The sequence below is a fragment of the Nannospalax galili genome, unplaced genomic scaffold, assembly GCF_000622305.1.
Source record: "Nannospalax galili isolate Female #2095 unplaced genomic scaffold, S.galili_v1.0 scaffold411, whole genome shotgun sequence".
Classification (NCBI taxonomy): Eukaryota; Metazoa; Chordata; class Mammalia; order Rodentia; family Spalacidae; genus Nannospalax; species Nannospalax galili.
This window is the reverse complement of record NW_008329714.1, coordinates 2,585,622-2,593,696: the sequence shown is the minus strand read 5'-3', so window position 1 is coordinate 2,593,696 and position 8,075 is coordinate 2,585,622. Positions and strand designations below refer to the sequence as shown.

The window sequence follows — 8,075 nt, the reverse complement described above, 5'->3', positions numbered from 1 at the left end:
GAAGAATGAAACTAAACCCGTATCTTTCACCTTTCAGAAAAGTCAGTTCCAAATGGATCAAAGACCTCAATGTAAAGCTTGAAACTCTGAAACTATTAGAAGAAAGCATTGGCAAAAGCCTACAAGATATAGGTGTAGGAAAGGATTTTGTATACCAGACATCAATTGCTCAGGAAACAAGGTCAAGAATCAACAAATGGGACCTCATTAAACTAAGAAACTTCTGTATATCAAAGGAGGCAACCAGGGAAGTGAAGAGAAAACCCACAGAATGGCAGAAACTGTTCACCAGTGACACATCTGACAGAGGTTTAACATCCAGACTACATAACAAATTCAAAAAACAGAGAATCAAGACAGGAAGTAACCCAATTAAAAGATGGCCCTAGGATCTGAACAGACTGTTCTCTAAAGAAGAAGTAAAGATTGCTAGAAAGCATCTTAAAAGCTGTTCAACATCACTAGTAATTAGGGAAAAGCAAATTAAAATCACTTCAAGATTTCATCTTACCCCAGTCAGACTTGCTAAGATCAAGAGAACTAATGATACCAAATGTTGGAGAGGATATGGGGAAAGGGGAAAACTCATCCACTGCTTGTCAGGCTGCAAACATGTTTAACCTCTATGGAAAGCAGTGTGGAGAACTCTTTAAAAACTACAAATGTACCTACCATTTGACCCAGTTATTCCACTCCTTGGCATATACCCAAAGGACTCATCCTATTGCGTAGACATTTGTACATCTATATTTGTTGCTACTCTTTTCACAATACCTAAGAGATGGAAGCAACCTAAGTGTTCCTTAGTTGACAAGTGGATAATGAAAATGTGGTTCATTTATATGGTGGAGTTTTACTCAGCAGTAAAGAAAGATGAAATTATGAAATTTGCAGGTAAATGGATGTAACTAGAAACTGTTATACTAAGTGAAGTAACACAGACTCAGAAAAAAAATCAATGTATATTCTCTCTCTCTCTATATGTGGATCCTAGCACCAAATCCTGATAATGAGTATGTATCCAGACACAACTACAGAAACCAGGATAATGAAAAGGAACCAGGGAGGTAAGGAAAGACTATGAAAGAGAACAGTAGGAAACAAATGTTAGTAAGGGAGATATGGATAAAAATTGGGTTAAATTGGGTTAGTTTAAGGGAGGGGGGAGGGAAGGGTATACAAGGAACCTAGGGGATAAAGGGAAAGAAGGAGCTCAAGAGAGGTAGGTCCATAGCAGAAGGGTATTATTAAGGGAGTGCGAAAGATAAATAATGCCTAGCTGGTTTTGAAAACCAGATGGAACCATATTCTTCCTATAACCTACTAACAAATTATACATAGCAGATCAAGAAATATATGTCTAGGTAAAGTTTATCTGAGAACACTTGGTCTTTGCCCAAGATTTATTTATATGGAATACAGTAATTAAAAGTACCAGACTGGTGGAACTAACCTTCTTGGATGTTTAACAGAGATACTTTGAGGCCTATACTAATTTGTTCAGAGGGACATAAAGGATAGTTTTTGCTCCTTGCCCTCCTAGGTTGACTAGTTCCAGGGGACTATGAGCATCTCTCAAAATGTCCTGTAACTGTGGTGGATCACCTGTCCTCTTGTTCAAGTAGGCTGAGGAGACCCCATGAGATGGACTTGATCCAGTGTCCAGTCTACAAAGAGGAGGATCAACACAGAGTAATCATTTCCTCCATGCTTTCAATCGAAGCCAGCCATGGTTGAGTAGGACCTTTGACTTATCTTCATATAGGTGGAACTGGTAAAAGAAAGGAGCCAGGGGCTCCTCCCAAGGCCAAGTGACCCCTGAGTAGCAGATCCTCAAATGGCCTTAAGAGTAAAAATAAATTGGTTTATCTGGGCCAACTATATGGCCTTAAACACCCAAAGGGAAATTATAACCAAAGATTAAAGGGGCCAATATAATTTTTTAAGAGTCCGTATGTATAGCTAAAGGCTACTTAACAAGCAACAGTGCCAGATCAGAGATACCTTCTTTCGAGTTGTTGGCCAGGGTGGCCCAAGGGACTCCCAGATAGTAACCCAGCATAAAACTGGGAAAATGAACAGCAGACCCCAATCTTACCTAAAGGAATATTGACAACTGATTGCTGCTAGATGAGGAACAGCTGACCTTCTTAAAACAAAGACCTCTAGATAGGCTGACTAGATTCACTAGATGGACAAGTAGTGGGGAACGGCTGGGGGTGCCAGCAACACAGAGGACAGAGCAGGGATATCAGACTATAAGGGCTGAAGTGGGATGAGGGAGGCTATGGGAGGTGCCACCTGGGAACTGTGTGCATAGTTGAATAAAATGGTTTGGGATGTTCTGTGTGATATATATATATACAAAAAATCAACAAATTTAAAAAAATGAATTATCTTTGAGGAGGAAGCATAAAAATTTATGTCATGTCAATTAGTAGAGGTCATAAATATTACCATTGAAATCTATCCAATGACTTTATAGACATACACAGGTGCCAAGGATCCGAGTGCAACTGATTACGACTAGTAACAATCAGATACATATATTTTAGGGACACATGCTCCAGCATCTCAATGTTATTAGCAAAAACAATAAGTCTTTCTGTAAGAAACAGTATATTTTAAAATGAAATGGAGATCTTTTTTAAAGGTTAAAAATTCATTTAATTTTATGTCTTACAGGTTTATACTGAGTTCAATACTGCATAACTGTATTAATTCAAAAGCAAACCTAAAAATTTTATAGCCACTTTTGAAAGAGATGTGTCTTTGCTCTGGTAACTGCTATTGAGTATGTTAAAGCTGTAATGAAATGCTTCTTCTTCAAAGAAAATCTCAAGATTAATTCACAAGCTTCTTACCAAATCTTTCCAGAGGTGTCTATCTTTTTGAACAATCAACCATCCAACTTCCATTTTAATTTCAAGCTTTTGAATAGCTTTAACTATCTTTTCAGAAGTAAACAAACAGCATGCTGTGGGTTGCAGTCTAGTCAACCTGCAGCCAGTAGAGATGCTTCATCTTTTGTAGGTGCTCTAGGGACACTTACTTCATGTTGATTCTCCACCCCCAAAAGAAGAGAAGCAGCATTTACTGGATAAAAGCAAGAGGGTGATGCTCCTGATTAGACATGATCTCTATACCTTTTAAAACCCAGCAAGGAAATTCAAGTTAAGATGCTCAGGAGAGAAAAAAAATGGCTTCCCTACACCCTCCAAGATCTCTTCTCTCTAACCTTATAGATATCAGCATAACTAACAAAATACCTGTGGCCAAACTTTATCTGCAGAATACATACCAAGTCCAACTACTCCTCACAGCCTCTACCACCACTCAGTGCCAAACATTAGCATCTCTAACTCAGATTAGTGAAATGGCTTCTAACTAGTTCCTGTTTCCATTCTCTTTATGAATGAATAAAAAGTTTAGCTTCTAAGGAATATGATTCAATTGAATTCTGATATATAATTTGATTTTTGTGTGTAGGTATGTGTATGTATTTGCATGTGGGGAGTACACATGTGTGCATAGGCATGTGGAGGTCAGACAACAATCTAGGGTGTTGCTCCTCAGGTGTCATGAATTCTTTTAAAATTTTTGAGATGGTCTCTCAGTGACCCGGAAGTGACCATGTTGGCTGGCTCCAAGACCCAGGATCTGCTTGTCTCTGTCTCCCCGGCACACTCCTGGCTGTTTTTCTGTAGGTCCCAGGGACTGAATTTAGACCCTCATTCTAGCACTCTGTAGACTGAGCTTTCTCCCTAGCCTTATAGCTGGAATTTTCATAATATATTTTATCTTAAGAAAAAAGAAGTCTGAAAATTGAGTTTTATTTCTTTTGAAAAAAAATGGACAGAAATCATATAGTTCATAGGCTTCTTTAATGAAGAAGTCCTGTGTCAATTTCTCTGAAAAATATAAACCATATTATAAATCAGTATCTTTGGAAAATGCAAATAGTGAGGAAATCACCATTTTAAAATAAAAATTGATCCACTATAATTTCTGTGGCTGGAGAGATGGCTCAGTGGTCAAGAGCACTGAGTGTTCTTGCAGAAGACCCAGGTTTGAATCCCAGCACCCACATAACGGCTAGCAATTGTCACTAACTCCAATTCCAGGAGATCTGACCTCTGTGGGCATTTCATGACACAAGTGCATATACATAAATGCAGACAATACACTTCTTTACATAAAATAATATTTTTTTTTCAGCAATTGCCTGAAATTTCTATAACCTTTCTCTGGAGAGATCAGGGCAAGGCCTCAAACCATTCCAAAACTGTTCTGGCAATCACTGTGGAATGCACAGGGTCACTGCAGACCCAAGCACGCTGGAGGCTTGCTAAAAAATAATATAATATTTTTTAGAAAAAAAAGTTTATTATTTCCAGCAGTTGAAATATTGACATCAAGATTAAGATAAAAGAAAATTTTATGTAACAATCAAAGCCACAGAAGACTGAAAGAAGAGATCCTGTGTGAAAAATTGGGACAGTTCCTCAAATTGAGCTGTGTATGCCAGAAATGATAGACAGTACCCTTTAATCCTCCCCTGGGAGACTAGCGATTATACAGAGATATGAGAGTTGCAAACATATTGTGAACAGGTTTTCCGATGAAGCCACAAGACTGCTTTGCTGCTTCTGAGGGTGCAGGCTCCCTCATGCAGAGCCTTTTCTTCATGTCCCTTTCAGTTTGGCAGTTCATAGTGTGGGGTCCTGTAGAGCTGGGTCTTGGGTATTTGCTTGGCTTACAAGACCTTCCTTCCTAATTGACCTGTTCAATCATTGTGGCTGCCCTCCTAAGTCTTCCTCTAAGATGCTCAGGCACACTGGGCCTGAACAGTATATATTCTGGTGAAATAATGTGCTTCAGTTTACATTTGCAGGTGAGGACCACTCATAGCTTCTACAAGCCTCCTTGCTCCGAGGTCCCCTTTTCACTGTAATAGTCCACTCCCAGTTCCTGAGTTTGATGTCATCAGGGTTTTCATTTCCCTTTTTTTGGTGCTATGGATAGAACCCAAGGCCTGTGGATATTGTTCAAGAGCGAGAGACAGTCTCATCCTTTGGGTTTTTTTTCCTTGTGTGTGTATGTATGTTTGCACATGTGCATGTGTGTGCATGTGTGTGTATGTGTGGAGACCAGTGGTAGACATTGGGTGTCTTCCTCAATTGGTCTCCACCTTATTTTTTCAGACAGGATCTCCTCATTGAACTAGAGCTTGCTGATTCTGCTATACTGCCTAGCCAGCAAGCCCCAGGATCCTCCTGTCTCTGCCTCTCTTGAGCTGGAATTACAGGTATACACTGTTGTGCTAGCTTTTTTAAATGGGTGCTGGGGATTGAACTAGGTCCTCATGCTTGCCTGGCAAGCACTGAGCCATCTCCTCATCCAAGTACTTGAACTTTTGAGACATGATCTCACTGTGTGAAGGTTGACCTCAAACTCATTATGTAGCACCAACTGAGCTTGGATTCTCAGGCCTCCTGTCTCAGCCCCCTATGTACCAGGACAAAAGATGTGTGCCACCACATTTGGGTGCCGCCATGGATTTTCTGAGGACAGCTACAAAACCAAGTGGAATCTTACATCAAGCTTTTCTTTCCTGGGTGAGTCTGCTGAGGGGAATCTCTGATCAATTTTAAGATGCTTGATCAGCCTAGAGAAGTGGAGACCCATGAAGGGCCAAAGAGTGGTGGTACCTTCCTTTGTCTAAACATTATTATGTATGTCTCATACCTTTAAACCTGCTTCAGTTCCTATACCTATCTGCCCTGTGGCTGTCCTGCCCTGAGTGTCAACCCTCTTTTGCTACCTGTTGCTTGAGTGACTATGAGAAAATTCACCCAAACACATCCTGCCTTCATTCTTCATCTATAAAATGGGTATACATAATAAAAAAGACCCCATGAAACTGAGGACAAAGTGATCTCATATATGTAATGTGTTTAGAACAGAGTGCTATGCACAGTAAGTGTTCAATACATGCCAGTTTTTACTGGCATGTATAATAATAGCTCAATTAGTGCTCTTTTGTGGGTTTTAGGTACAGTCCTCACCATGAACTTGCTGGCATTCTGTAGAGGGGCCTGTAGAAGGTCCCAGGGACTGACACATAGTAGGTGTTCAGTCATCGAGTGAAACTGCTCTGTGTTGTGTCAGCATTGCCATTTGGGCTCTGGGGAGAGTGCAGGGTACTGGCTCATGTTTTAGAAGCAGACAAGCATGAGGTTTGCTAGGGAAGGTGCATCATACTATAAAAACCAGTATTTTAAAATTTCCTGACAATGTAATTATTGCCTTTTAACATGTTTTATTTTTACACTTTATAATTGATTTACTTATTTATTTTGGGTTCACTGATGCAATGTCTTGCTATTTAGACCAGGTTGTTATGGAACTCATTGATTCTCTTGTTAATTCAGTTTCCTGGTGCTGGGGTTACAGGTGCATGCTACCATGGTCAGCTATAATCTATTTTCATACTCTATGTATACGTCCGTATAAATAATAAAATGTCGGGGCTGGATAGATGGCTCAGTGGTTCAGAACACTGGCTGTTCTTCCAGAAGACTCAGGTTCAATTCCCAACACCCACATGGAGGCTAACAACCATCCATAACTCCAGTTCAAGGAGGTCCAACACCCTCTTCTGGCCTCTGTGAGCATTGCACGACATGGGTGCACTTACATACATGCAGGCAATACACTCATACACGTAAAATAAAGATTAATAAATAAAATATTGAAAAATAGTAATAAGTATCCAGCTGTTACAGCTCCGTATCCCTCTTCCTTCTCTTCCTGGGAGGTGACAGGTATAGGTAAGCATTAGACTTTGCAGCCCGTCTTTTGATGCTGTGAAGGGGGCTATGGGAAACAGATATTTTCAGGTGGGGCCCCAGAGACCACTTGGGTGGTCAAAGACTGAGCCTGCTGTTTTCCTGTTGACTTTCCTTCCCCTGTCCTGGTGTCTGGGATAGTGAAACAGCACAATAAAGGTCTAGTTGTTACTAGACTTTTCTGGCTACTTTGTCTATAGAGAGGTGATGTCTTCTATGGGACAACATCGCTCTCCCTCTTTGTCACTTCTAAGCCCCTGGCATAATTTGTGGCATTTTCAGTACATCACAAGATGTCCTTTTGGTGTATGTGATGAAGTAAGTCATGGTGCACATCTCTGTGCCCATTTCCTACAATTCTGTTCGCCTCTGAAGTGAGAAAGAAATAAGACCTTCTGAACAAAGCAGGTTGCTTCCTCTCTTCTCACCCATTTAAACACCTTTGCTGTCATGATTATGTCCTTTCAAGTCAATTCCAGCATCGATCATACCACTGGTTCTCTTCCTAGTTATTTTTAACTGGTTACAAATGTTAATCATGTCTCTGCCTAAAAGATTCTATCTGTTATCAATACCTCTGTTCAACTTGTTACTACCTTGTGGATGTAGCCCATTGTCAGGATGCTAAAGCACCTCACCTTGCTGTTTTGTGCCATTGAACCAATCTTTTACAGCTCTTCTTTCCATGTATATGTCTCTGTCAATGGTCCCAAGATATGTGAGCCTTGACTTCAGAATGGCTAACCCACTGGTCGATCTCCATCCTCTCTGAGGATAAGAAGACCCATGGGTTCAGAGCACCACAGACACCTGTGCAGTTCAGTTTAATGCAGATGAGGGGTGGGTCCTTGCCAGAGTAGGCATCATGCTTTTGAACTTCTAGAAGAGTGGCTGATTTGGATCCTCCAAAGAATTTATCTAGATATAAAGGAAGGATCTTCAGTGTAAATGAGGAGAAGGGAGTTATTCTAGCTCTAGCTCATAGGTCTGTGGTGGTAAGCATGTGGCTGTGTTCATGAGGATGATAGGAGAGCATGATGGGGATGGGAGACCAGTGGCCCCAAGCTGCTCAGGAGACAGGAAGCCCATGAGCTGGACGCACCTTTCTGCTTGTGATTCCTTCCCATAGCCTGGGCCTGCTGGCAGCCACACCTTTTACAAAGCAGAAGAATATTCCATTCAGTGAACACATTGATAAGAAAAGAGGTTGTTTCTGCCTCTGAC

At 40.7% G+C, this 8,075-nt stretch overlaps 1 non-coding gene across 1 annotated transcript; it reads right to left on the bottom strand.

The window, feature by feature from the left end:
- Positions 1-4,219: 4,219 nt before the first annotated feature.
- On the bottom strand, positions 4,220-4,351 carry LOC115071886. The gene has a single exon (XR_003850945.1). It is a non-coding gene; the product is annotated as a small nucleolar RNA SNORA9 (small nucleolar RNA).
- Between the last annotated feature and the right edge of the window lie 3,724 nt (positions 4,352-8,075).